This window comes from Canis lupus, chromosome 3, assembly GCF_048164855.1.
Source record: "Canis lupus baileyi chromosome 3, mCanLup2.hap1, whole genome shotgun sequence".
NCBI classification, from domain to species: Eukaryota; Metazoa; Chordata; class Mammalia; order Carnivora; family Canidae; genus Canis; species Canis lupus.
Window position 1 is genome coordinate 67,396,362 of NC_132840.1, and position 27,078 is coordinate 67,423,439.

The following is a 27,078-nucleotide window of genomic DNA, read 5'->3' on the forward strand; positions in this document are numbered from 1 at the left end:
TGTTTTGTAAACTTTCTGGGAAAATACTTGATCTTTTTTTTCTCTTGAAAGCCACTATGCTGTTGGTGGACCACAAAGTTTGGAATTTGTTGTTACCTTAGATTTCTGAATTTCTGCAGTAAGTCCTTAACTAGGCCTTACACACTCATTTTTACAGATTGGTTGAGACGATTGACCATGTTGTTTATGACTGAATTTCAGAGTTTACTGCCTCTGATTAATCTATTTGAACAAGCCCAACCATCTTTCAAGATGAAAAGAAGTTACCTTGAGCTATGTATGTCAGACTATACTGTTCAGTCCTGTTTGTCAAGGGCAGTAAAGCCCAGGACTTAATCCTTGCAGTGAAGTCAGGGATCATTTTCCATATCCTGAGGTTCTGCACAATGGTGGCAATACTGGTACCATTGGTCCCAGCCATGGCTACCATTTCCCAAGCCCTCTCTGTGAGCCAGAGTTGCCTACAGATTTTCTTACTCCTGTCTCCTCTCCCAAGCTTCACAACATTGAGAGCAAAATTAGAAATCTGAGACTTAGAGAAGTCAAATCACCTGCCCAATGCTACCCAGTCAGTAAGTACCCAGGCTTGGGTCTGAAGAATGCCAGAGCTGTGCTTTGTACTCATCTTTGATAGTGAAAAGTTTGAGCTGTCCTTTGTGGAAGAGTGCTCTGGAACCTATGAAATCACCCCCATTAAACTCCGACTTCCTCATACAGCCACGGGTGTGTCCCACACACAGCTAGTCAGACTGTCCACAGATATGAAGGTGCCAAGCACAAGAGCTGCCAGAGGCCCCCACTCTGGGGACTGAGGAGGAGAAGTTGACAAACCGCCATCTCAGTGGGCCTTGTTCTATCAGGAAGCAGATAGGCTTTCAAAATGACATGCCTAATTGTCACCTCCCTAGGGACTCCACTAAGACTTGGGCAAACAGAACAAGTTGCAACCTGCCTCATGGCATAGTTGTGCCAGGGAAATAGAACAATTGCTGCCTTTCTGAGATGCCAATAAAACTAAATTTTTAATAGTTTCCAACTAAATGGAAACTGACCTTCATCAACAAACATCTATTTGGACAGACCATAAGCCTCTGCATGTCATCCACGCCACCCCACCTGAGCTATGCCCAAGGGACAAAGGCAGAGAACCCAAAGATGGCCAGTGGTTGGCACAAAAATATCCTTTTCCTGATGCCATTCTTTTTTTTTTTTTTTCATTCTCTGCTTCTATCTTGTCCCTTCTGAATCAGTTATCTTGCAGATCTAACCAAGAGCATTTGCTCCTTGCTTCTTATTCTTTCTTCATATGTCCCTTACTATTTGCCTAAGTCTAGTCTAGTCTGGAAAAAAGATTTTTTAAAAATGTGAAACATGGGCTAACAGAGCTACTGCACCTTATAGTGAATAATTCCACCTGAAATTGGTCTTTAAGATCTTTCCAGATATTTGGGCCAACAGGTCACTTGGCACAGAAGAAAGTGAATGAACACTGCCCACCCGGCCCCTTAAGCACTCAGGCTCACACAGAGCAGCTAGGGGGCCCTCCTGCAGCCGGTAGGACATCTGCCCGCAGCGCTGGGACAAGCTGGAGTGCCTCTCATCAGCATACACCTGGGAAGTTGCACAAAATCCAGAGGCCTGTTTCTCGGTGTCAGAAGGCATGACTCAATAAGTCTGTGGCAGGAGCCAGGCATCTACATTTTTTAAATGGACCTAAGGTGATTCTGATTTAGACGGTTTTCTGTCTACACTTGAAAAGCACTCACGTATTCAATGTCTGTTCTGTTCTAGGGCCTAGCAGCACCATAAGAGCTTATACAGACTGAGTTCTTCCTGTGGCCCAGGGCTGCAGGTATTTATCTCATTTAATCCTCAAACAACAACACAAGATAGATACTATTATTGCCAATTTGTTTTTTTGTTTTTTTGTTTTTTTGTCTTGTTTTTAACAACAATGAAAGTGTGGCTCGGAGAGGTAGAAGAACGTGCCCAAGGTTGCACAACCTGTAATCAGGCTGCCTTCTCCAGCTCTGGTGGTCTGAACTTCCAATGGCCTTAGTCAACTTTCCATGCATTACACCTGGAGAAGTTACCTATTTGGAGTTGAATTTTTTGCAGGCATATCTGGACCCATCTCCTCATACCACAGAGGCATTTAGTAAGAGTATAGATGGGAGCTTAAATAAATGAATAATTTTGTGCTTCGGGACCACAGAATTAATAAAACAAAATCTTAATTAAGTACCTACTATGTGCATGACTGATTCTGTACCTTCAAAGGGTAAAAGGAGGTGAGATTTCAAAAATTCAAAGAGGTGAGCAGTTCAGTTAGGATGGACGTGGATTAATTTTCAAAGTCTTGGGAAATTTCAATTAGGAGTCAACCCTTAGAGCCTGAGAGGTAAGATGAGACAAATTGAAGGTAGTAGACATTTGGAAATTCTTAGCTCAAGCAGTGGCCCCGAGTAGTTACATCCTGGCTGCTGGCCTGAACTGCAACTGGGCATCAGGAGCAAGGTACAGATAAGGTTACCTGAGATAGAGCTGGGAGTAGGGGGATAGGGAGGTGAGGGCAGAGGGAAGGGGGTGCTAACATTTTGATAAAAAAAATTTTTTTAAATTATTATTCAGTCTAGACTCAAAGCCAATGAAAATTGAATAATATAGATGAAAATAAATGTGGACTTGCCATCATTTCCAAACCCTCAAACACTAAGTAACTCCCAGCACAACCCCTCACAGGGCTGCCCAAAAAAGTGGTTAACTCTTATCCCTCCTCCTTTCCTCTTAAGATGAAGTTATGGAGATGACCTATCTAAAGGGGATTTGGTCTGTGTGGTGTCCCTAAGTCTCAGGAGCTGCATTTTTCTGAGGCCAGAGAGTGGTCATTCAGAACCATGTGGACTTGTGCTTTAAAAGGTAGCATACAGGGGCACCTGGGTGGCTTAGTCAGTTAAGTACCTGCCTTGGGCTCTGGTGATGATCTCAGGGTCCTGGGATCGAGCCCCATGTCGGGCTGTCTGCTCAGCAGGGAGTGTGTATCTCCCTCTCTCCTTCTGCGCTCTCTCACTTGTTCTCACTCAAATAAATAAGTAAAATCTTTTTTAAAAATTAAAAAATAAAAAGTAGCATAAGCAGCCCCACTTCTTAAGTTCCAATAGGCCTCTGGGCAAGATGTAGGGGCTGAAGGATAAGAAAATCTGAGGACACAGCTCTATGTGATAATAAAGCATCAAACACATTGAGGGCAGGGATTGGCATCCACTTAGAAAATAGATTTTCTTGCTTAATATGAATAGAGAATGTGTTGTTGGTTCTTGGGAAATGTGGAAGTGTGTGTGTGTGTGTGTGTGTGTGTGTGAGAGAGAGAGAGAGAGAGAGAGACAGAGACAGAGAGAGACAGGGACAGAGAGAAAGCACCATTTGTTGCCATCTGGACAATTGGGAGGAGAGAGAAGACATCCCCTTAACTCGTCAGGACTGGACCTGGAGTGTCCCAGCTCCAAAGCCACCACCTTCTTCCCCTACTGTGCAACTCTTGGTTGAATTAGCCAGATTTCAAGAAAAGCACTGCCCTGGTTACTCAAGTCATCTGATTACCCTGAGGAGGGGGATCGGTGAACCCAAAGGTTCCACCAGTTTGTGGGAAGGTGACCATCACCCTAGAGTGGAGCTAGAATTTCATTGTGGTTGTACAAAGAAGGAGGCATTCTCTGAAAGGAGGACCCATCAGGGGACTAAGAATTGAGGAGCATCCTCAAGGGAGCTCCCTGTGAGAGGTCTAATTTTCAGGACACTTTTCTTTCAGACCGTGAGACCACAATCCCATTCGGCATTGTTTGAATATTCCCCTGGCCACATTATAACCCTATGGGTAACCCCAGCTGTTTGGAAACATCTGGTTCCCCATAGAGCTTTGGATAGAGGCATAGAGAATAAAGCAAAGGCACTTGAGAGAGAAGCATTTGCCCTTCTCTGCCAAGAACTGAGCAGTGCTGGTGGCACCTGTCTGCCAGGACTTGTGGTCCAAAGCAAACTAGAAGTGGTCTACTGTCAGTGTGTGGTGGCCCCACCAGCAACAGGAACCCCAGGAAGGTCATCACTTGCGAAGTAGCTGCTCCATGATACAGCCAGAGGACAGCAATGCTTGAAAGTAAAAAAGGCAAGGGCCCTTACCTCAAGTAAGAGTGACTTTAGGACAAACAAAAGAAAGTTTTTACATAGGAAGTCATACACTTAAAAAAATTATCCCTACAAGTTGAACATTTAAATAGTTCTGATAGAGATTGTGATTAATTTGGCTGATAATATTTTAGGGTTGGAAAGGGACCCAGAGGTCACCTAGTTCTGTAATTCTCAACCCTGGCTGCATATTACAATCACCTGAGGAGGTTGTAAAAATGCTGACGTCCAAGCCCCACACCAATGAATAACAATCTCTGGAGTGATCTGGGCATTAGGATTTTTGTTTAACTCTTTATTTGGAAATTACAGGAAATTACAGAAAGAATACATACCCTTTATCCAGCTTCCCGCAGTGGTGACTTGACATCTTGAATAACATAGTACAAAACCAAAATCAGGAAGGTGATGTTAGTACAATGCTAACTAGACCATAGATCTCATTTCCTTATAGGCATGCATTGATGTGTTGTAGGTATGTGGAGGTTTCTATGAATAGACATTAGTATTTTTTTTAACTCCCTCAGAAGATCCTAATGCTCGACTAGAGTTGAGAACCAGCGGTTTCGTCCAATCAACCTGCATTCCACAGGCAAGGAAATTGAGTCCAGAGCAGCAAAGTGACTAGTCCAAGGACATGGCCATCTTTCAGGAGGGAAGGCAGTGGAGTTTCTCAGTCTAAAGATCCTTATTGAATATACGCTTGTTATGAGTCAACAATGTGCTACTGAGAAAAAGCTAATTGTCTGAGGGTTGGAGCAAAAGATAAAGGGGTATGTGCCTAAATTCTGAGGTTACTTTAAGGGACAAACACAAAATACAACCTTTGGTAGCAATAATCTCATAAGGTTATTGAAAGACATGGTTTTAAAATGCATCGAGAGCCTGAGTCTTGGCCAATAGTAAACATTCCCCCATGTTCATTATTATTATTATCAGTGAATTCTGACCTGGAGGGATCACAGGTCTGGCATCACGTGGAGATCCTTTGACTTTCTCTCTGTGTGGTTCCTTCTGCTTTCTTCCTGCTGCAGAGGGACTTTGCATGTTTGGGAGCACACAGCCAGACTTACAATCACCTCCTGCCATGCTCTCCCTCTCTTCTCACCTCCCCTTGAGGCGCTGAGCCAGGCAGGTGAGAGGACTCGCTTACTTTCTGCCGGGCTTGGTGTCTTCATCTTATGTGTTTTGTGGCCTGAGTGAGGCACAGAAGTGTTTCTTCCTTCCCCAGCAGCCTGCTGCTCTGCAGTGAGCCTCAAACTGCTCTCTGTGTCAAGTGCAGCCCACCCAGCGGGGGGGCACGGAAGACAGGCCCCGTGGGGGGAGCCAGCCCTGGTCCCAGCCCTTCTCAGCCTGAGCACCTCCTCATCTCAGGAAATCTTTCTGCACATCCCCCTTGCCCTGAAAGACACAGCTGGGACTCCATCTACACTCTCACTGGAGCCCCAGGCCCAGGGCAGCCGCCAGGACGGAGGGTCTGGGGGAGCCAGGGCTGGCAGATGTGAACCCTGAAGCTCTGGTCCTGGGTTCTCCTCCTCTGAGTGCCCCTGGGACTGCTTCTCGGTCCCGCAGCCGCCACCAGAGCTGGGTTTGAGGAGCCAGGCTCTCCATGAGTAGCTTGGCCCTTGGCCCGTCCCTGTGAGCAGCAGCAGACACACAAGCCTGGAGACTGTCCCTGCGGCTTCTCTCCGTGCCAGGGTTTCAGGCACTCACTGGCCACCAGGCTTTGTGAAGAAGATGAGATGAGAAGGATGAGGCCTGCCCCCTGCGTTCCTCAGGGCCAAAGGAAGGAGCAGAGCTGCAATGGGCTTGGCTGCCCTTTCTGGGGCTTGTCTCCTGTCCCATGGGAATGACTAGAGCAGGAGGGCTCCATGATGGCCTGGGGGAAGCCACCTGTGGAGGATGTACCTGAGCCTTCCCACCTGGTCAGCCATGCAGAGCCTGAACCTCGTCTTCCCTCCCACCCCCCTGCAGTGCGGGGGAAGGTGCATTCATTTCTGTGTTTCCCCTTCCTGTGGCCCAAAGGGGAGGAGTAGGAATTCAGCTTCCCAGATGCTGACCCCATTGTCTCCACACCAAGCAGTACAGCCCAGACTTCAGAGCCCTCAAGCCAGACAGACCTGAGTTTGATTCCTGGTACCACCACTTACCTGCTCTGTAATGTTGGCCAAGGACCTTCACCTATCTGGGCTACAATTTAGTAACCAAAGCACACAAATCATTGGAGTAAAACCTACTCATTCAGAAAACCTCTTCAAAACTGGTTTCTGTCCTGGGGACAACTGGTGGAATGCTATTTTTCTTGAACACAAGGAGGTCACACCCAGCATCATCCTAGGAAGTCAGGTCACATGGCATGGCCAGATCCTCCAAGACCTTTCCAAATCCTCCAAGACTCTGACACAAGGGCCATCCTGTCTTGGAGGGAATGGTGATTCTGAGAGCATCACCAAATTTCTAAGAAGGGTCATATTCAATCCTTTGGGAAAGACTTCCATGCCTATCTGGTTTTTCTGTTTTCTCTGCACTTTAGGAGAAAATCATGTTTCTGCTGACATTGGCGGGTCACCACTACAGATAGAGCTCCCTGGACCAACTACCCACCACTATCTCATCGGGCCCCCATCATCAACCAACGGGCTAGGTATTGTTTTCCCATTTTATATACAAGAGAACTGAAATCCAGAGTTTGAGTGAAATGCCCAAGCCAATAAATTAGAAGACCAGAATTCAAACATAATCTGTCTAATCCCATAGTTTATGTCCTCATCTCCTTAGGGAAGGGCCTAGATGCTTCTATAGCAGAATTTTCCTGAGTGGGGAGTTCACACCATCAACTCCCTGTTCATCCATGTTCAGCATCATCCATTAGCAGAATGAGGACATTACTGACTCTGACAACAAAACGCTGAACCAGAAAACTATGTAGTAAAAAGTGCAGAATGGGAACGTCAATGAGAGACTTGATCAGATACTAGCATGGCCTCTATGAGGAAACTGCTCCAGGATATAGCTCTGTTTCAGATTATGCCATGGAGCTGTTATTGTATATGTCCTAAAGTTAGAAGGTCCCTGTGGAAAGCATTCTTGGGAAAAGCCTGGAGTTGCTGGTCTGCATTCCAAAGATATTTATTGTGCAGCTACTTTGTATAAAACATTGCACCGGGCACTCCACAGGCAGAAAGGTGATTAAGACACAGTCCCTGTCAACAAAACCTCACAATCCTATCTGAAATTATCTTCCATAAAATAAATCAGAAGAGATGCAATAATTGAAGGACCAAACAAAACAATAATAGAAATATTATTGTGCCGTGGATTTCAAGTAGAAGTGTTTAACAAGAGCTCACAGTCTGTTCTTCCCCATAATGAGCACACAGGAGGCAGTGAAATGCTTTTGTTGCACTATCTTCAAGGACCTCTTCCAGTGAAGTGATTCAGGAAAGTGTCTACGGCTGAAACCAGGTCATGCTCAGTGGATGAGGTACATGAAGTGTGCCCAGGTATTTGGTTTCAGGGAAACTTCACTAGCAAATGGATGTCTTTTACTGGCCAGTTCTTAAGAGTGAGTCGTTATCAGTAACATCATGGATGATCAAATATTGTTCTTAAATAAATGTTATGTTCTTTTTTTAAATTTTTATTTATTTATGATAGTCAGAGAGAGAGAGAGAGAGAGAGAGGCAGAGACATAGGCAGAGGGAGAAGCAGGCTCTATGCAGGGAGCCTGACGTGGGATTCGATCCCGGGTCTCCAGGATTGCGCCCTGGGCCAAAGGCAAGCGCTAAACCGCTGCGCCACCCAGGGATCCCAAATGTTATGTTCTTATAGAAAAAAAGGGATGAGCTGAATTGTGAGCCAGTTATCTTTGCTTTCCGCTCTTGAGAAAAATCCAGCTGCTCAGGCCACACAAGCCAAGACTGAGCCCTTGTCACTCTGCCATGTAGGAGGCATCTGGGCTGTGGATAGAGTGAAGGCTCTGGCCGGGCAAGTGTGGGGTGGGGCGTGGGCACACACTCCCAGGTGATGCTGGAACTTCCAGTTTCTTGACCATACTCTGAATGGCAAGGGACCAAGGTATCCTCCTCTGGTGGCAGCTACACCAACTATCCTTATGGTGTGTAGAAGTAAATAGGACTAGGCTAATGGACCCAAACACATAAAATGAGGGTAGACTTCATCATCTTCTTGTGATAATGTATTTATCTGAGCCTCCATTCTAAGCTGGATTGTCTCACTGCAGAGCCTGATTTCCTGAGAACTTTCTAAACTTGGACACTATGGTTTTCCTTTCAGAGCTAAGTACAATAGAGGAGCTAAGGACGTGGGCACTGACCAGTCATCTCAGGCTCGAACCCCGAGGCACCTAAGCTTTGCCAAACTCCTTACCCTTTCCTAGGCTTCAGTCTTCTCCTGCATAAAGTGAGTATGACAATAATACCTGCTTGCCTCCTACAGTTGTTTGAGGACTCATTGAGGATGTGCATGAAACATCTAGCCCAGTGCCTGGCTAGTGGGAAGGACACAATGGCATGAGCTCTTTAACCTTGAGGCTTCAATGAAACTCTTTAGTGGACACTTCTTAGGCCCTCGCTCTCATGCATCTCTGCATTGCGGTCACAGTCTATGCTGACAAAAAGCCACGATTTCCCCCTTAATGTGTGGATGATGTTAGAGGTTTGTGTGGAGTAACAGCCTATGAATAGAGCTCAACAAATTCCTTTTTTATTTTTCTGTTTGTATTATTTTTTCAGACAGGCTGAGTCAGAAACGTAAAGCTCAGACTTGTTTAATTTTTCCACCCAGTCACTAAGAATTCTTGCTGCCATCAGGGGAATAAAGAAACGCAGTAAAGGGGAGCTCCAGACTGGCTTGTTTGCTTCTGGAAAGGGGCGCAATGGAAACAAGCAGCTGTGGATGGACCTCTGGGCTTGTAGAAGACAAGACAAGTCATCCAGGGCAGAGACAGGCAACCATCAGCTACCGAAAGTGCCCCAGCAGCAGGTGGCTAGGGCCGCAGCCCTGGACTTGGCTGGAGGCATGGGGACGAAGGTGGTGGCCCTGCCTTGGTCTCTGCAGCACGGCCACAGGCCAGAAAGGACACAGCCTCACCGAGAACCAGGCTGACACATAGCTCTAGAAAGTCTCTGCACAGGCCAGGTGGGGTGCAAGCTCGGGACACTGTCCCTAGCCTCGGGGAGCCCATAGTTTTGTTGAGGCAAGACGGTCATGGGGTAGGGACCAAAATCAGTGTCTAGAAAGGGGGAGGGTTGGGGATAGAGACGCTAGAAAAAAGAAAAATCAAGGAAGCAGGAAGAAGGGAGAGAGAGAAAGAGAAAGAGGGCAGGGAGGGAAAGAAGAAAAAAGTGAGGACTCTATTTCAAGAATGAGTCCCAAGTACTGATTGAACAGGAAGAGTGAATGCTGGCGTAGCCACTGCAGGACACACCCAGGCTCCCCCAGGGAGGGAACCCCTCACCCTGGCGTGAGCAAGGAAGAGGAGCCCAGCCCCCTCCTCTGCGGGGGACCCTGAAACTGCGGGGGGGGGGGGGGGGGCAGGGGAGGGCTGTGGCACACTCAAAGGAATTTGGTGGGTTTTGGCAGCTGGCACTAGGAAGGGCAGTTTGGTTTACCTTCACTTTTTTCTTTTTTCTTTTTTTTCCTCAAATTTTAATGAGCATATGAATCACCTGAGGGAGAATCTTGTTAAAAATGACTGCTGATTAAATAAGTTTGGGGTGGGGACTGAGCTTCTGCATTTCTTTTTTTATTGAGGTATAATCAACGTATGATATTATTCACTTCAGGTGTACAACGGAGTGATTCAGTATTTGTATACATTGCAAAATGATCACCCCGGGAAGTCTGGTTAATAGCTGCAGCACATGTAGTTACAACAGAAACTTTTTTTCTTGGGGTGAGAACTTTGAAGATCTACTCACTTAGCAGCTTTCAAATATGCATGACGGTATTGTCAACCAGGGTCACCATGCTGTACATTGCGTCCCCAGGACTGATTTATTTCATAACTAGAAGTTTGTACCTCCTGATGCACTACCTTTTCTTAAAGGAAGACTTTCAGAAATTCTTTCTGTCCTCTATTTCTTCTACTTCAGCCTGTGAAGCTCAGGGGGATGGCACTCCCCTCCCCTTGGGTGTGGAGGGTTGGAACTAAGACTCAGCCAACTCCTGAACCCCAGGTGAATGTCTCCAGAACTGCCAATCAAACCACAGTACCTCCAGCCCTGGCCTGACTCCTGCAACCAGCCCCTGCCTCTCTCTCCCCGACCTCCTCTCGCAGAGTAGTGTGGGCATTATACGTGGTTCTCCATCCAGGCTGGCAGCAGGACAAGGTGAGATTAAGCTGAGGTCTCAGACCTCCATGAGGCCCAGTTGCGGAAATCTGCTCCTCCTGGCCCAGTGCAGGTCCATTATGCAGCCCTCCTTGTTCTCTGACACTCACAGTAATCGGCTTCCATGTTCTTCTGTGGACAAGTAGAAGGCCAAGGAGAGAAAACAGTGCTAACATTGCATCTATGGAAGCCACAGCTTCTCCAGCCACACTGACTTTTTTCCTACATTTGCAGAAGCAAAATAAAGTCCTTGTTTGAACCACCACGTTTAAGGGGTCAGTCCACTTTCTGAAACTCAGAGGAGAACCTCGAATGAACCAGGACTGCCCTCAACTCTCCCATCCAACCCTGTGTTGTGTTCACCTGACTAGGGCTTTGGATGGACAGGCTGGTCAACCAGGTATTTGAGAATAAAGTTGATTTCAGGCTGAACTGATCAAAATCAAAACCCTAGGCCAATGAAGACTATTCTTTAGCGACTCTCCCTAAAGTCAGACCCACCCTCCCAAAAAATGCCTCCATAAAAACACCATGCAGTCCATTGAGAGCTTTTTTGGCAATACTGTCCTGAGAATTTTTACAACCTTCTGAAATAGTCAATCTGCCCTATCTGCTCCATGGCAGCAGACCAATGGTGCCTCATATAATTAACTAACATCTCATAAAATGTCAGAGTTTTGGCCTGAGATTGTTCTCAGAGATATACTATGCAAATATGCAGCTGGTGTCACCAGAGAAGAGAAATTTAGTTTGGAAAAACACAGTGATTAGAAAGCCAAAGGATGGGTTCAGGTTCTCCACTGACCTAGAGCTACTTCGAGAGGGTCCCAGGGGTCCTGGCTGAGGTTTTCAACACATAGGAGGCTCAATCCCAGTGTGACACCTTGTTCTCCCTCTGGGTTTCTTAGAAGTGATCTTGAGTGAGTCCCTTAAGTGGTCTGAGCTTGTTTGCTCACCATAATAATAATTGCAATAATGCCAAATAACAGGACTCTTATAAATGCCAAAGGGAAGGGAGAGATAAAGGGATGCAGGCCTCCTACCATAAGAAAGGGTCAAAGAGCAGGGAAGGAATTTGCCCAAGATCATACTGTGGCAGCTGAGCTTAAATCCAGAGTATCAGACATGTTCTGTGTTCTCTTTCCACTAAGCCCTGGTTGTGACGGGCAAGAATCCTATGCCTGCATCTGCACTTGATGGTTGCTACAGTTTGAGCTAAACACCCCTCGAGCCCATTTCAGCCCAGCAGTTTGCCTCTTAAAGGCAAAACTGTGTCACAATAACACAGCCTATTTGAGCAATCTAGTGAAGCATAGGATTTCCACCTGTTCAAACTCAGCACAATTCCCTCTGGCAGCTTAGGATTTGAAGCTGGGGTTCCTCCAAGTGTGAACAAGCAAGATAGCATCAAGCCCCCAAACCCACTCTTATACTCATCCCTGCACACTCCTCTCTGAGCACTATTCTAGAGTTCGGAACTGACGCTATTCCAGAAGTAGCTGATGGCGTTGAAAATATGATTATTAATTTTGTGGAGCACCTGACAAGCTAGGTCAGATTCTATAATGTTTGATATTCAAAATGAAACTAAAGGTTAATAGCTTTTATCCTTCCCATTTTATGGTAAGGAAGAAAAGGCCTAGAGAGTTGAGGTGATCTGCCCAAGGACATACAACTAAGAAAGATGGGCAGGATTCAAATCCAGGTGCTCTTAACACCAGAACCAGGCTGGTCCCAGGATGTCCTAAGCTTGGTCAGTGCTAAAGAGCAAGCAGCAGTCAGGGCATCATGCCGAGCACACCCTGCAGCCAGGCCAAATTCTCAAAAATGCAAAACTTGAAGGATGGGCAGCAATGCAAATGTGTACACAGCTCCAAGTGGATCTACCCTGACAGAGGCAACCCAGGTGGCCACTTGGCTGTGGAATGTGCCCAGCCTGATAAGAAGGCAAATGCCTGGCACCCTGTGTGCCCAGGGCACGTGTCAGATTTCACCGCTGGGCTGTGGCAAGGCAAAAGTCTTATGTGGTCTCCACCTGTCCGGACTGGTTGGCACTGATGCCCAGAGCCTGCCAGGCGTGACAAGCCCAGCAATGCATCCGAAGGGGGCCTCCTCGAGCCCTGGGCAGTGCTCCCAATGGTTTCCTAGGAAGGCACAATTCCACAGCCCGTAGGGCAGCAAACCGAGCCTTGGCCCCTCTGGACCCTACCCCTCCTTTGTGGCCAGCTCAAGCCTGCCCTCCACTGTACAGACTCCAATGCCAACTAGCCACTTCTGGCCATATGCTCTTGGACAGGTCATTTCATGCCTCTGAGCCAGGGTGCCCTTTTGTGAATAAAACAGGAGTAAAAATGTGCAAGTCCCAGGGCTCCTGGTAAGGAGGGAGGGGTCCAGTCCTGTGAAGCCTGGCACATGGTAAGTGTTCAGGAAACAGGAGGAACTTCCTCCCTCCTCCTAGGGGTCCCTCCCCCCTGCATTGCTGCTCCCCTCATCACCTGTCTCATTCACCTTAGCGGTCTGTCACACTCTGTCACACACTGTCATCCCTCTCCGCTCATGTGTGAGTCTTGTCTCTCCCAGATCTCCTTAGGACCAACAAAACAAAACAAACAAACAAAAAACCAAAGCCAACCATTCTCATGTCCCCACAGAGCATTCAGCACAGTCTGCGACCACAGTAGGACCCCCCCCCCCCGCCCCGTTTCTGGTGGGTTGGGGCTGCTGTTTGTCTGTAACACACTGAACAAAGGATTAAGCATTCTGTGAGAGAGTCTATAAGAACGGTCTGCTGGACTGTGTGGTGGGAATTTCATCCTGGCAAAATGAAACACGTGCTCTTATTTCCATTTTACAGGTAACCCAGGTCCCTCCCTGTAGGTTAGGGTGGTTTAAATGAAGTGCCTATAGTCACAAGGACAGGAAGTGGGAAAAACCAGGATGGGAATCCACATCTGTCTAACTCTAAAGTTCATGCTTTTAACTATTATTGTTTTAAAAAGATTTTATTTATTTATTCATGAGAAACACAGGGAGAGAGGCAGAGACACAGGCAGAGGGAGAAGCAGGCTCCATGCAGGGAGCCCGATATGGGATTCAATCCCAGGACACTGGGATCACGACCTGAGCCGAAGGCAGATGCTCAATCACTGAGCCACCCAAGTGACTCTTTTAACCATTATCTTAATTACATTTACTTAGGGTCTGTTCTGTTGGACCAGAGTGTTCCACAATGAATTAAAGGAAAGATAGACAAGAGGAAGGACCAAAAGGAATTCTAGGGGGAGCCCCAGAGTCGCCTGGCATCTTCTTCTCGGGTCCATGACTGATCCAACTGTCATCTAAACCACAGTCCCCAACCCACTCGTGCTAAACCTACACACAGAAAACAAAGTGTCATATCCAAAAGCAGGGGAAAAGTTCCTTCCTCTTAGAATTTTCTCCTTAGGGATCCCTGGGTGGCGCAGCGGTTTGGCGCCTGCCTTTGGCCCAGGGCGCGACCCTGGAAATCCGGGATTGAATCCCACGTCGGGCTCCCGGTGCATGGAGCCTGCTTCTCCCTCTGCCTGTGTCTCTGCCTCTCTCTCTCTCTCTCTCTCTCTCTCTCTCTCTCTGTGTGACTATCATAAATAAATAAAAATAAAAATAAAAGAAAAAAAAAGAATTTTCTCCTTAAATGTTTTCCTCTTGAACACCTAAAATGACCCAACAGCCTTAAAGGACCACAGGATGGAAGAGACCCAAACGATTTCTACAAGGAAAAAAATCATCGTGCTTTTTAGTGATCAGCTTTATGGCAGGAACTACCAAGGAAGTGCTGGCTTTGGAGTGTTAATTCCACCTGTCTGTTACTCCTTAAATTAAAGCCATTTGCATATTGGCTAGAGGGCTTTGAAATTCAGAAATCCCTGTGCTCTCACTTGAAAGCCAAAATAAATCAATCAAAGCCAGCCAGGACACGTTCCCAGGAGAGATAACTAAAATGCACAAGAACTCATCCACCCCAGCGGGTCTGGGCTTCGTTCCCTGCAGAGGGACTTCACCGCTGTCTGGGGCTCAGCAGAGCCTGGCCTCCCCTCTCAAGAATGCGGGACGGGGCCCTGGCCTGGCTTTGTCGGTCACTCTGTGGCCAAGCTCCAAGCGTGGGGTCTCCTCGAAGCCTGTAGGCTCAAGGAAGATGGTAGATGGTCAGAAAAGGTAACCTCATCATCAGGACCAACATCATCAGACAAGGAACGATTCGGAGGAGAGACAAGAGGAAATCAGCTCTCATTCTAGACCAAGACCTTTGACATTATGTGAACCCCTTTCACTGAACCAGCAGCTCAGAGATCAGTAATATTACCCCCTTTTTATAAATGAAGAAACTGAGTCTTAGAGAAGTAAAGTGATTTGACCAGCATCACAAAGTTAGTAAAGGGAGTTGGGACTTGAACTCAGGCCTGCTGGCCCCAGAGCTCCCCTCCTTGCACTTGGTCACTTACCCCATGGGGCCAGCGTGAGCAGCCTGCAGACATCATCTGCACATACCACAGCCGGGCAACTCAATTGCTTCCTCCTGGGTCTCAAGTCAGAACAATAACTGGGGCAGAAGGTCAGGTGAGGTGGCCTCAGGGACCATTTTCTGACTAGTTCCTCATCCTTGCAATGGTGCTTGGCATCTGGCAGTAGAGACAGGGGCTGGGTGCATGCCAGAGCCACAGTCCAGGACAAAAGGCAGGCCCATAAAAGCCCCTGGAGCCACCCAGCCCCTATCCACCTGTCGGCTGCAGGGCCCTGGGCTTTACAGGTCAGTCTCAAGCCCTGTTATCTCTTTCCAGGCTCCTGGCCTGTCCAGGGCTGGGCCCCAGTCTGGATTGGAGACACACGGAGGAATGCAGGTGGCCAGCCCAGCATCCCCACAGCTGCCAGCCACCCAGCTTCGCAAACACACATACAGCACATGCTTCTCTGGCTCAGAATCCATTCCTAGATGCAGAGAGGTCTGAGTAATGGTATAATAGTAACCAGGCTGTCTGTGGCCACATGCCTCATTTTTAAGAACAGATGAGAGCAAAGAGAACAGAATTAGCAAGTATTGAGTGTCACCTCTTTGCCAGTCACTGTGCACATTACATACCTGTTTTAACCTCTCCAAAATTCAGCAAGGGAACGGATACATTAACAACCTTGTTGGACCAAAGCCACAGACTACAGCAGGTAGGGGCGTCTGCTCCAAGAAAAGTTTGCTTAGGTCCAAATTTTGGTTCTTCTTTTCACTGCTGTTTGCCCTCAGGCAAGTCACTTTATCCCTCTGTGCCTCAGTTTCCACTCTCATCAGCCCTTCCCTGGTCTCTGGACCTGAACTGCGACACCAGCCTTTCCCTGATCTTCAGCCCACTGGCCCATGCTGCAGATTTTGGATTTGCCAGCTTCCTTAATCATGTGAGCCAATTCCTTAAAATAGATCCTGCCCGTACCCCACCTCCCTCCGGAATGTATGAACCAACCCCTTTGCTTCCTCTCAAGCCAAGGACTGCCAACACTGGTGCCATCTACCAAGCCTGAGAGGCCACTCTTCAGGACAGCTGGCCCAACTCTGGCACTGGGGTGGGTATTGCTCTCATGGTTATATTTACCTGGGTTGTCACAAGGGCCTTTATCTCCCTGGCTTCCCGGCAATATCCAGGGTGGTCCCTGGTGGGGGCATCATGGTTGGGGAAAGGCTCTCACACTGGGATCCCATGGGCTGTTTCTGGAGTCTTGTATATCAGTCCATTACCCTTCCTAACAAAACTTCCTAAGTCACAGAGACATTAGGTCACTTTCCCAAGTCTACACTGCTAGTGGATTTCAATCCAGATTTGCCTCCAGAGACCACTACTTACTTCTACTTATTGTGAGCACTAAATTAGGTAATAACCTGATAACACACATAAAGTGATTAATAAACAAAATGTCTGATACATTTTAAGTGTTCCATAAGCACTAGCTTTTTTGTCATCCAATTTTTACAAAGGACTGAAACTTAAAGCAGTTCCACGGTTTTCTCAAAGTTATTCATATCAGGTGAAGGTCAGAGCCAAGACTGTGCCATGTTGATAAGAAAATAAAATCCAAAAGGAAAGTATGACTACTTTATTGGCATTGCCTTGATGGCCTAGGATCCTGCACATTGGCCACACAAAATGTGAAAGAGGTTAGGTTTTAAAAGTTAAGATATTTCAAAGCCAAAAAGTTGGCAACACAAATTTACAAGAAATGATCTTTCTTGTACAAATCTTGTAAATTTGTAATTTTCATAAAAAGATGATGAATGTCCATGTCGATAGTCTTCCACCTCCCCTAGGCTGGTCTGTCAAAGCTGAGGTCACAGCTTGTGACTTAGCTCTGCTCTGAAATTGGCTGGTCATTAATACCCTGTCATCCAGGAGATGGCGCCTGGGTCCAGTCCAGCTGTGAGCTTGCTCTCCTTAAAGATTTTCCAAGAAAGACAGCTCTGAGCGCCACTGGTCATCATTTCCTCCCCCTGGAGCTGATGATCATTGTCATCAGTTCTTCATATGTACATGGCCAGATGCTATGAGCTTTTCATATATCATCTCAGTTAATCCTCACAATAGCCCTCTGAGTTATTGAGATTGTTGGCTCCATTTTGCAGATGTGAACACTGAGACTCAGAGTGGCTGTCATCTGCCCAAGAATCAAGCTGCAAAGCTACTGCACATATCACTCACTGCCTGCTGCCCATGTGTGCTCTATTGCCACTAAAGCCCATTTTTTCTTGCACTATCCTCCTGGAGAGATGGTCCTTCACTCCAACTTGTGCGTAACAATTGTGAAAAAAGTTATTTATTGGTGCAACCTCTTTGGAGAACCATCTGTCAGTATCTACTAAAATTTTAAATTTGCATACTCTAGGGGTGCCCGGGTGGCTCAGTGGTTGGGCACCTGCCTTTGGCTTGGGTTGTGCATCAAGTTCCCTGCAGGGAGCCTGCTTCTCCCTCTGCCTGTGTCTCTGCCTCTCTGTGTATGTCTCTCATGAATGAATAAATAAAATCTTAAAAAAAAAATGTTTTGCATACTCTGGCACACAGAGCAGTTCTACTTCCTCTGCTGTAGAAAAATACTGACAAAAGCACACAAGGAGCCATGTCCAAGGATTTTGGCTAAAACATCACGATGATGGAAATTTGATAACAACTTAAATGTTTACCAACTGCAGAATGACCAAGAAAGAACACAGAAACCAGACAACTAAGGTGTGTACCCATTGTAGGAAATTCTAGGCAGTGGCAGACAGGAATGAATGAACCCACTATGCTTACCTGGAAAGAGGGTCAAGACGTTGTGAAGTGAAGGAGTCTCCAAAATGATGCTTATGAGCACAGTTTCATGGATGGATGGATACTGAGCAATGCTAATGTTTTCTGTGCACACACTTATGTGAATGTGATATAGGAAAAGCTCTGAAAATATATGAGCCAAACTGAAAATAATTACCACTTGAGTGAGGAAAGGTGACAAAATATAGGGGCTATCAATCGGATGGGATGTAGGAGTAGGAGTCTGGGGAAGCGGTTGCTGTACAGCACAGCATATGCATCTGAGCTCCAGTGACTCACTTTGGGAAAAAAACAACTCCGTAATCTCAGCCTTAAAGCAAGGGAGGGACTCTCCTGGGCACTTGGCCAGAGTCTACAAACACAACTCCTTCATGTTGCTTTGCAGAGCCGAATCCTGTGTATCTGGATTAAATATTGGTAATAGCTCTACCTCCCTTATCCTGATTCAGAGGAGACCCGGTCCCCAAGGAGCTGTGCAGGGTGGAATTTACCTCCCACGCTACAGCAAGAGGTCTTTCATGAGCCATCTCTACAAAGATTCTTCTCTAACATATGTAAAATCCAAATGCATCCTCCTCAGCAAAATCAGATTTCTGTTAAACCCTTAATAAAAGTCTCCTCGCCATCTGGGTTTAGGAGGTGAATAGCAGGAATGTCACCTGTGGGACTTAATAAATCACTCATTAACTTTCTCCTGGCAGGTTACTCTGAGGGGGTGGGAGTGGGGGTTGGGGGGCGTCTGGCATGCAAGATCTCTGTCCCCTGTGCCTGAGGCTGCTGCCCAGCCAGGCCCTCCCCACCCAGGGCCAGGGGCCCGCTGGGTCTGAGGGAGTCTAAGAGTGCCAGATCTAAAGGAAAGGACTGGCCTGAAGTGAAGTTTTGAGGGGGCAAAGTCATCCTTGGTCTGAGCTTCCAAGTTCACTCAGGGCCTCCAGACTATTCTGTGCCATCCAGGACCCCGATGTCTTTGCCATGTCTCCCCTAGGAGCATCTCCCAGGCACCTGCTTAGGATTCCTGTCTCTCCCCCCACGCAGCCCACCAAAGGGGCAAGATTGGAATACGATTATCTCCCGGGAGATGAGGAGGGAGTGATCTCACAGCCTAGGTCTCCTCGTTGACGGAGTCTCCCTCATGAGGAGGGCTTCGGATGGCAGAGTGCACTACACATAAGGAGGGTGGTGTCTTGTAACTCCCCCAAGCAGGGGCCCTGCTCTGCTGGAGTGAGCCAGAGGTTTCTCTCTCCCCATCCACCACCCCCGGCCCCCCAGCAGAGAAGTAAATCTGATCAGAAGCACAAATGCACGGGACCGAGTTTCCAGTCTGCATCCTGAAACTCTTCTGGTAGGAACTCTGAGTCACTGCCACCCCACACTCTCCTAGACACCCCCCACCCCCCAACAAGGAGCAGAGCACCTAAGGATGGAGTTCAAGAGCTCAGTGAGACAGGCGGGCCCCATGTCTCTAGAACACTGAAGGTGATCTTTTGTTCAGGGGAGAATGTTTTGGAGAGCCCATAGGCTACAGAGAGGGATCTCTCAGGTTTTCTTTCTCATTCTTCCTCAGTGCCACCAATCACTCAAGACACCAGGCCTGAGGCTAAGTGCTTTGCATATATTATATTATCTCATCTAATCTTCATGGCAATCCTTTGAGAACCTTTTTTATAGATGGGGAAGCTAAGACAGAGAGGCACCAAGCAACTTGCCCTTGGTCACATGGCTAAGTGATAGAATCAGGATTTGAAACTAGATCCATCCGACCTCGTAGGCCATGCTCTCGGCCAGCCACAGACTCCAGAGCAGGACTGCTGCGGGTACTGGAGTGTGAAATGAGTTCACACCCATGAAATACTAGAGCAGAGCCTAGAACTCACAGAGCACTGTGAGTGTTTATAAATTAATAACAAGCCTTGTAGGACCACAGGAGAAGATGGCCTTGAGCATGTGTGTGGCCAGGATGAAGCTCACAAATGGAAGAGTCATGGGGCTAGACCAAAGAGCCTCCCACTCCCCCTGCCCCATTCAAACTCCCTAACCCCTTATGGTGAGGAGGAGGTGAGAGTCACCACCAGGATAATTCTCACCCCTGACATAGGAAGTTCCATCTATCTGTACCTTACTGTGCCTGGGCCTTGAAAGGGCAAGAGTGATCTCCTACAAGGGCTCCCAGGCATGGTCCAATCAGCCCCCTAAACCCTGGACGTTAATACAGCTGGAGTTCGTTTGCATTGGGATTGCAGCACACTGCCTCATCCAGGAGAGAAGTCTGCAGTATGCAAATTACTTGTGCCAGGATTCTCCGGGAATTACCAGGCCACCGGAGGGGGGGATATGCCTAATGGCTTAACCCTTTCCATCCAGCTCCCGACTGGAAACAGACACAGATGATCAATGCAGTTTCCCACGATGTGACAACCTGATTAGCAGAGGGTGACCAGCCAAGACAGGTCTGACGGGCACGTAGTTCATCCGGTGGATTTATGGGTTTGCCCTGACAAGTGGTTTGAAGCCCAAACTCTGTCTTCCATACCTCTTGAAGGGGAATGTATTTCCTCCAGGGGATCTCTGGAGCTCACCAACGGTGGGAGGCCTCCTACAATGGGCCCTAGGAGCTCTGAGTCGTTCATTCTGACTGACAAGGTGGTGGGGGTTTCTCAGAGAAGGTGGTATTTGAACTGGACATTGGAGGCGAGTCAACAGGAGAGAAATGGCATGTCAGGGGCACAGAAGCAGAAAGGTCTACAGTTTATTTTAAGAACAGTAAGTGATTGAAGTGAAGTGGACTAGGAGGCAAACAAAAGCGAAGTGTATTTTTTGTTGCGGAAATCACAGTAACTAAGTTAGGAATATTTAACGAAATCACACATTCAAACAAAAGACAACAAACAAACAAACAATTATCCAAATTCCCTAGACAGATTTCCTTCTAGCCGGCCTGTGGGCATTGGGGGTGTCAAAGAAAAGGCGTAAGAACAAATTCAAGCTCATAATTGGTATTTGCATAGCTGAGCTCCCAGGTCCAGCTGGAGCAGACAAGCCCCAGGAGGACCAACAGCGTGGCCACCTGTGGCTTAGACTGCCAGGTGAGAGGCAAGGAAGGGCTCCTTCAGAGAAGGTCAGTTTCCTCATGTAAGTGGCAGCTTGAGACATCAGCTTTTCTTATGGCTTCTATGAGAAGGAGTCATGGAATCTTAGGGCAGGTGGCCAGGCAGAGAGCACCTGATCCTTGCCTCTATCTCCATCCCTCTATCTCCATGTAATAAAATGGAAACACATAGCTGATGCCTTCAGATGTGTCTTGTGAGTGATGCTCACAGCCCAACCCTGCTCTGATGCTCAGAGATCTTAATGATTCCATTCACCCTATGGTGACAATGTCTCACTGCCTTTATTTTTTAAAAATTATTTATTTATTCATGAAAGACACAGAGAGAGGCAGAGATATAAGCAGAGGGAGAAGCGGGCTCCCTGTGGGGAGCCTGATGCGAGACTCGATCCCAGGATCCTGGGATCACAACCTGAGCCCAAGGCAGACGCTCAACCACTGAGCAACCCAGGTATTCCTCTCAATGCCTTTATAACCAACAGCTTTTTCTTTATAGAGTCAACCTGGAGCTCTGGAGAGGAACTGTGAGCATCCATGTCTTTAGATGATAGAAAATGGACCGCTTTCTCCACATATGCTTCCTACATTTGCCCTCACTTACCACTTGACATGCTACACTGGATTCTTTCAATTCTCCTTCCACTTAATCTATGAAAAAAAGCTTATCATAATATTTCAGGGCCAGGCTTTGGAGCAAGACAGAAACCAAGCTCTATTTCTACTCACTAACCACTGTGCTCTGGGGAAAGTCACTTAATTCCTGTAGACTCCGTTTCATCAGTGTAAAATGCAGATAACAGCATCATTTTCCCTTAAGATTTTTGTGGAGGGATCCCTGGGTGGCGCAGCGGTTTGGCGCCTGCCTTTGGCCCAGGGCACGATCCTGGAGACCCGGGATCGAATCCCACATCAGGGTCCCGGTGCATGGAGCCTGCTTCTCCCTCTGCCTGTGTCTCTGCCTCTCTCTCTCTCTCTCTGTGACTATCATAAATACATTTAAAAAATTTAAAAAAAAAAAGATTTTTGTGGAGATGAAAGGAGAATGTAGACGCTAACTCTGTTCATAAATAATGCAGTATAAATATAAAATAGTATAGTATTATTTCTACTTACAAAGGAAAACCACTACTGAGCAAACAGCACAAGGAGCTGAAGTAGCTATACTAACATCAAAATAACAAACAGTAGGACCAGAGACAGAGAGAGATTTTATAAAGATAAAAGAATCTGTCTATAAAGAAGGCATGACAACCATAAATGTGTATGTATCTAATAACAGAAATTCAAAACACATGAATCAAAAGTCAACAGAACTAAATAAAGAAATAAACTCCTAATCATAGAGATATTAAGACCCTTCTTTCAGCAATTGACAGCATAACTAGACAAAAATAATCAGTAAATACATAGAAGACCTAAACAACACTACCAACCACCTTAACCGAATTAACATGTATAGAATACTACATCCAACAATTATAGAATTTGATTTTTTTTTTTCAGGAGAATGTGGTATGTTCACCAAGAAAGACCAAATGTTGGTCCATAAAACAAGTCTCAATACATTTGAAAAGATTGTAATCTTATAGAATATATTGCCTCACAAGAGAATTAAATTACAGACCAGTAATATTATGCTATCTAGAAAATGCCAAAAATAGGTGGAAAGCAAATGAAACATATCCAAATACTTACCAATCCAAGAAGAAATCACAAGGAAAATTAGAAAATATCCCTAATTTAATTGTAATGAAAATACAATATATAAAAATTTGCAGAGCATGACTAAGGTAGTGTTAAAGGAAAATTTATAGATTTAAATATGTATATTTTAAAAAGTGTTAAGGGCAGCCCTGGTGGCTCAGCGGTTTAGTGCCACCTTCAGCCGGGGGCCTGATCCTGGAGACCCGGGATCAAGTCCCACGTTGGGCTCTCTGCATGGAGCCTGCTTCTCCCTCTGCCTGTGTCTCTGCCTCTCTCTCTCTCTCTCTCTCTCTGTGTGTGTGTGTGTCTCATGAATAAATAAATAAAATCTTAAAAAAAAAAGTGTTAAAAGAAAACTCAATGACATTAGTATGCATCTTTAAAATACAGATCAAGGGATCCCTGGGTGGCTCAGTGGTTTAGTGCCTGCCTTCTGCCCAGGGTGTGATCCTGGGGACCCAGGATTGAGTCCCACGTTAGGCTCCCTTCATGGAGCCTGCTTCTCCCTCTGCCTGTGTCTGCCTGTCTCTCTCTCTCTCTCTCTCATGAATAAATAAAATTTTTGAAAAATATAAATAGATCAAATATAATTCTCAACCAGGAGTGATTTCGTTCCGCAGGGGATATTTGGCAACATCTAGAGACATTTTTGGTGTCACAGCTGGGTGAGGGAGAGCTATTAGCATCTAAAAGATAGAGGGCAGGTTTGGCCTTAACCATCCTGCAAAACATCAAATAATGAAGAATTAATTATCCAGTCAAAAATGTCAATAGTGCCAGGGTTGAGAAGCTTTAATTAAATATGGCATCAAAAACATTCTCACAAAGAAAGCTATAGGCCCAGATAATTTCACTGGCAAATTGTATCAAACATTTCAGGAAACAACAAACACCAGTCTTCACAACCTATTATAGAGTATGGAAAGAAAATACTTCCCAGTTCATGTTGTGAGGCTAGCATAATCTGATATCAAAACCTGATAAAGACAGTACATGAAAATTACAGGCCAATAGCCCTCATAAATATAGATGAAATCTGTCACCAAAAAAGTTACATTGTAGCCTAGTGAGGTTTATTCCAAGAATACAAGGTTAATTTGAATTTCAAAGAAACCTATCCATGTAATTCACCATATTAATAGAATGAAGGAGAAAAACTGCATGGTTATCTCAGTGAATCGAGAAACGTCATGACAAATTTGGCATCACTGTGTTTTTGTTTTAATCAGAAAATTAGAAAGAAAAGGGAATTTCCTCAATCTTACAAAAGGCATCCATTAAAAACCTACAACTAATATCATACATAATAGTAAATATTGAATGGTTTCTTTCTAAGATAGGGAATAAGGTAAGTATGTTGCCTCTCACCACTTCTATTCAGCATTTACTAGAGGTCCTAACCAATGCAATAAAACAAAATAAAGAAATAATCCAAAAAGCCTGGAAAGAAAGAAGTAAAAACTTTGTTCAGACATGAATATTTATTTATATACAAGATCCTAAGAAACCTACAAAAAAAAATAGCTACTATAACCAATAAATAAGTTTAGTAAGACTATATTAATTGTATTTGTATATATTAGCAATTAGAGAATGAAATTTTAAAATACAATTTATTTTACAATAACATAAAAAACATGAAAATCTTAGGAATAAATTTTGAAAACATGAATAGAACTTGTACACTAAAAACTACAAACCCTTGCTCAGAAAAATTTTAAGAGATCTAGCTGTTGAAGATACATATCATGTGCATGGATTGAAATAAACAATGTTTTAAGAGGCTAATTATCTGCAAATGGATCTACAAATTTAGTGCAATCCCAATCATAATCTCATCAGGCTTTTTTTTTCCGTTTGGTAGGAATTGACAAGCTGATTCTAAAATTTACATGGAAATGAAAAGGACCTAAAATATTCAAAGCAATTCTGAAAAAAGGAGAACAAAGTTGGAGGACTTAAATATTTGATTTCAAATTTCACTACAGAGCTACATGAATTAAGAACAGATAAATGTATCAATAGGTCAGAAAAGAAAGTCTAGAAATAGAACCATACATATGTACTAATTTAATTTCAACAGAAACATCAGACAAATCCAATGGAGAAAGGGAAGGCTTTTCGTTTTTTTTTTTTAACTTTTTATTTAAATTCAATTTAGTTAACATATAGTGTATTATTAGTTTCAGAGGTAGAATTTAGTGATTCATCAGTTCATATAACACCAGTACTCATCCCATCACACGCCCTCCTCAATGCCCATCCCCCAGTTACCCCATCCCCTCACCACCCTCCCCTCCAGCAACCCTCTGTTTATTTCCTAGAGTTGAGTCTCTTATGATTTGTCTCCTCCTCTGTTTTCATCTTTTTATTTTTCCATCCCTTCCCCTATGTTCATTGTTATATTATTCTTAAATTCTACATATGAGTGGGATCATATGGTATTTTGTCTCCTCTGACTGACTTACTTTGCTTAACACTTTGTAGTTCCATCCACGTCATTGCAAATTGCAAGATTTCATTTTTTCTGATGGCTGAGTAATATTCCCTTGTACACATATACCACATCTTTATCCATTCATCTGTTGTTGGACATCTGGCTCTTTCCATATTTTGGCTATTGTAAACATTGCTGCTATAAACATTGAGGTACATGTGCCCCTTCAAATTACTATTTTTGTATGAGAAAGGAAAGGGTTTTCAACAGATGGTGTTAGAAAGCTGAACTGTACGTGTAGGGGAAAAAAACCCTTGACTCCTATCTCATACCCCACCAAAAAATGGATCTCAGATTTTGATGTAAAACATAAAACTACCAAGCTTCTAGAAGAAAATAGGATAATATTTTCACAACTTTGGTGGGGAGGGTTAGGCAAAGATTTCTTAGATAAGATACAAAAATAATACCCATGAAAGAAAATACTGCATCAAATTTAAGAGCTTATTCTCCTCAAAGATACTATTAGAAAGATGAATACAGAAGCTGTAGCCCAGAGAAAATATTCCACAAAATATATATCCGGCAAAGGAATTGTATTCAGAATACATAAAGATCCTATAACTCAATAAGAAGACAAATTATCTTTATAAAAAATGGGCAAAAGATTTGAACAGACATTTCACGAAGAAAGATAAATGGACAATAAATAAGGGCTCCTGGGTGGCTCAGTTAAGCATCTGTCTTCAGCTCAAGTCATCATCCCAGGGTCCTGGGATTGAGCCCCATGTCAGACTCCTTTCTCAGCAGGGAATCTGCTTCTCTCTCTGCCCTCCTCCTACTTGTGTTCATGCTCTCTCTCTCTCTCTCTCTCTCAAATAAATAAAATAAAATTTTAAAAGAACAACAAATATGTATAAGACAGTGTCAAACATCATTAGTCATCAAAGAAATGCAAATTAAGACCAAAGTGAAATATACCAAATATTAGCAAGGGTGTGGAATAAAATGGTACAGCCACTTTGGAAAAAGATCTGTCAACTTTCTTATGAAACCAGATATATACATACTGCATGATACAGTAATTTAATTCTTGGGTACTTACCCAAAATCAATAAAAGCATATGTGTACACATACAGACATACACAAAGTAAACTAACTTGTACAAGAATGTTTTTAACAACTGTACTCATAATAGCCAAAGACTGGAAACAGCCCAGTTGTTGATCAATAGGAAAATGGATAAGCAAAATGTGGTATGTTCTTGCAAAGGAATACTATTCAGCAATTCAAAGAAACAAACAATATGTGCAACAATGTGAATAAATATAAAAACATCTGCTGAGTGACAGGAGAGTGACACAGGGAGTATATATGGTATGATCCCATTCACGTTCATTCTACAACAGGCAATGATAATCTATGATGAAAAATAATTGGTGGTTGCCTCCAAGGAGGTGGCAGTGGAGACTGGGTAGGAGCATGAGGGAATTTGGAAGTGATAGCAATATTTTATATCTTGATAGCAATTCAAATTATACAGGTGTGCTCATTGAATTTATATGTTTCATTGTATATAAATTTGACCTCACAATAAAAAACAAGAACCCTAATCTCAGTTTAATACATGCATCCTAAGGCATTTAGAGGTGAGTATACTGATATCCACAACTCACTCTAAAATGCATCTAAATACAAAATAGATTAATGAAAAAATAGATGGTTTAGATCAGTTTATGATAAACTAGAGATAGATGTACATTGGAGTTCTATGTGGTGAGTATACGGGTGTTTGCTGTATGGTTTTTTAAATTTTTGCGCATGTTTGAAAATATTCATGATAAAATGATGGGTAGGGAAAAAAGTAACATTGATGTGAAATATCAGAAACTGTCTCTGTCAAAACCCTGGATAATTCAGGGGTAGGTCTACCTATCCCTGCTGTTCGTCAGCTCACCAGCCCATCTATGCCC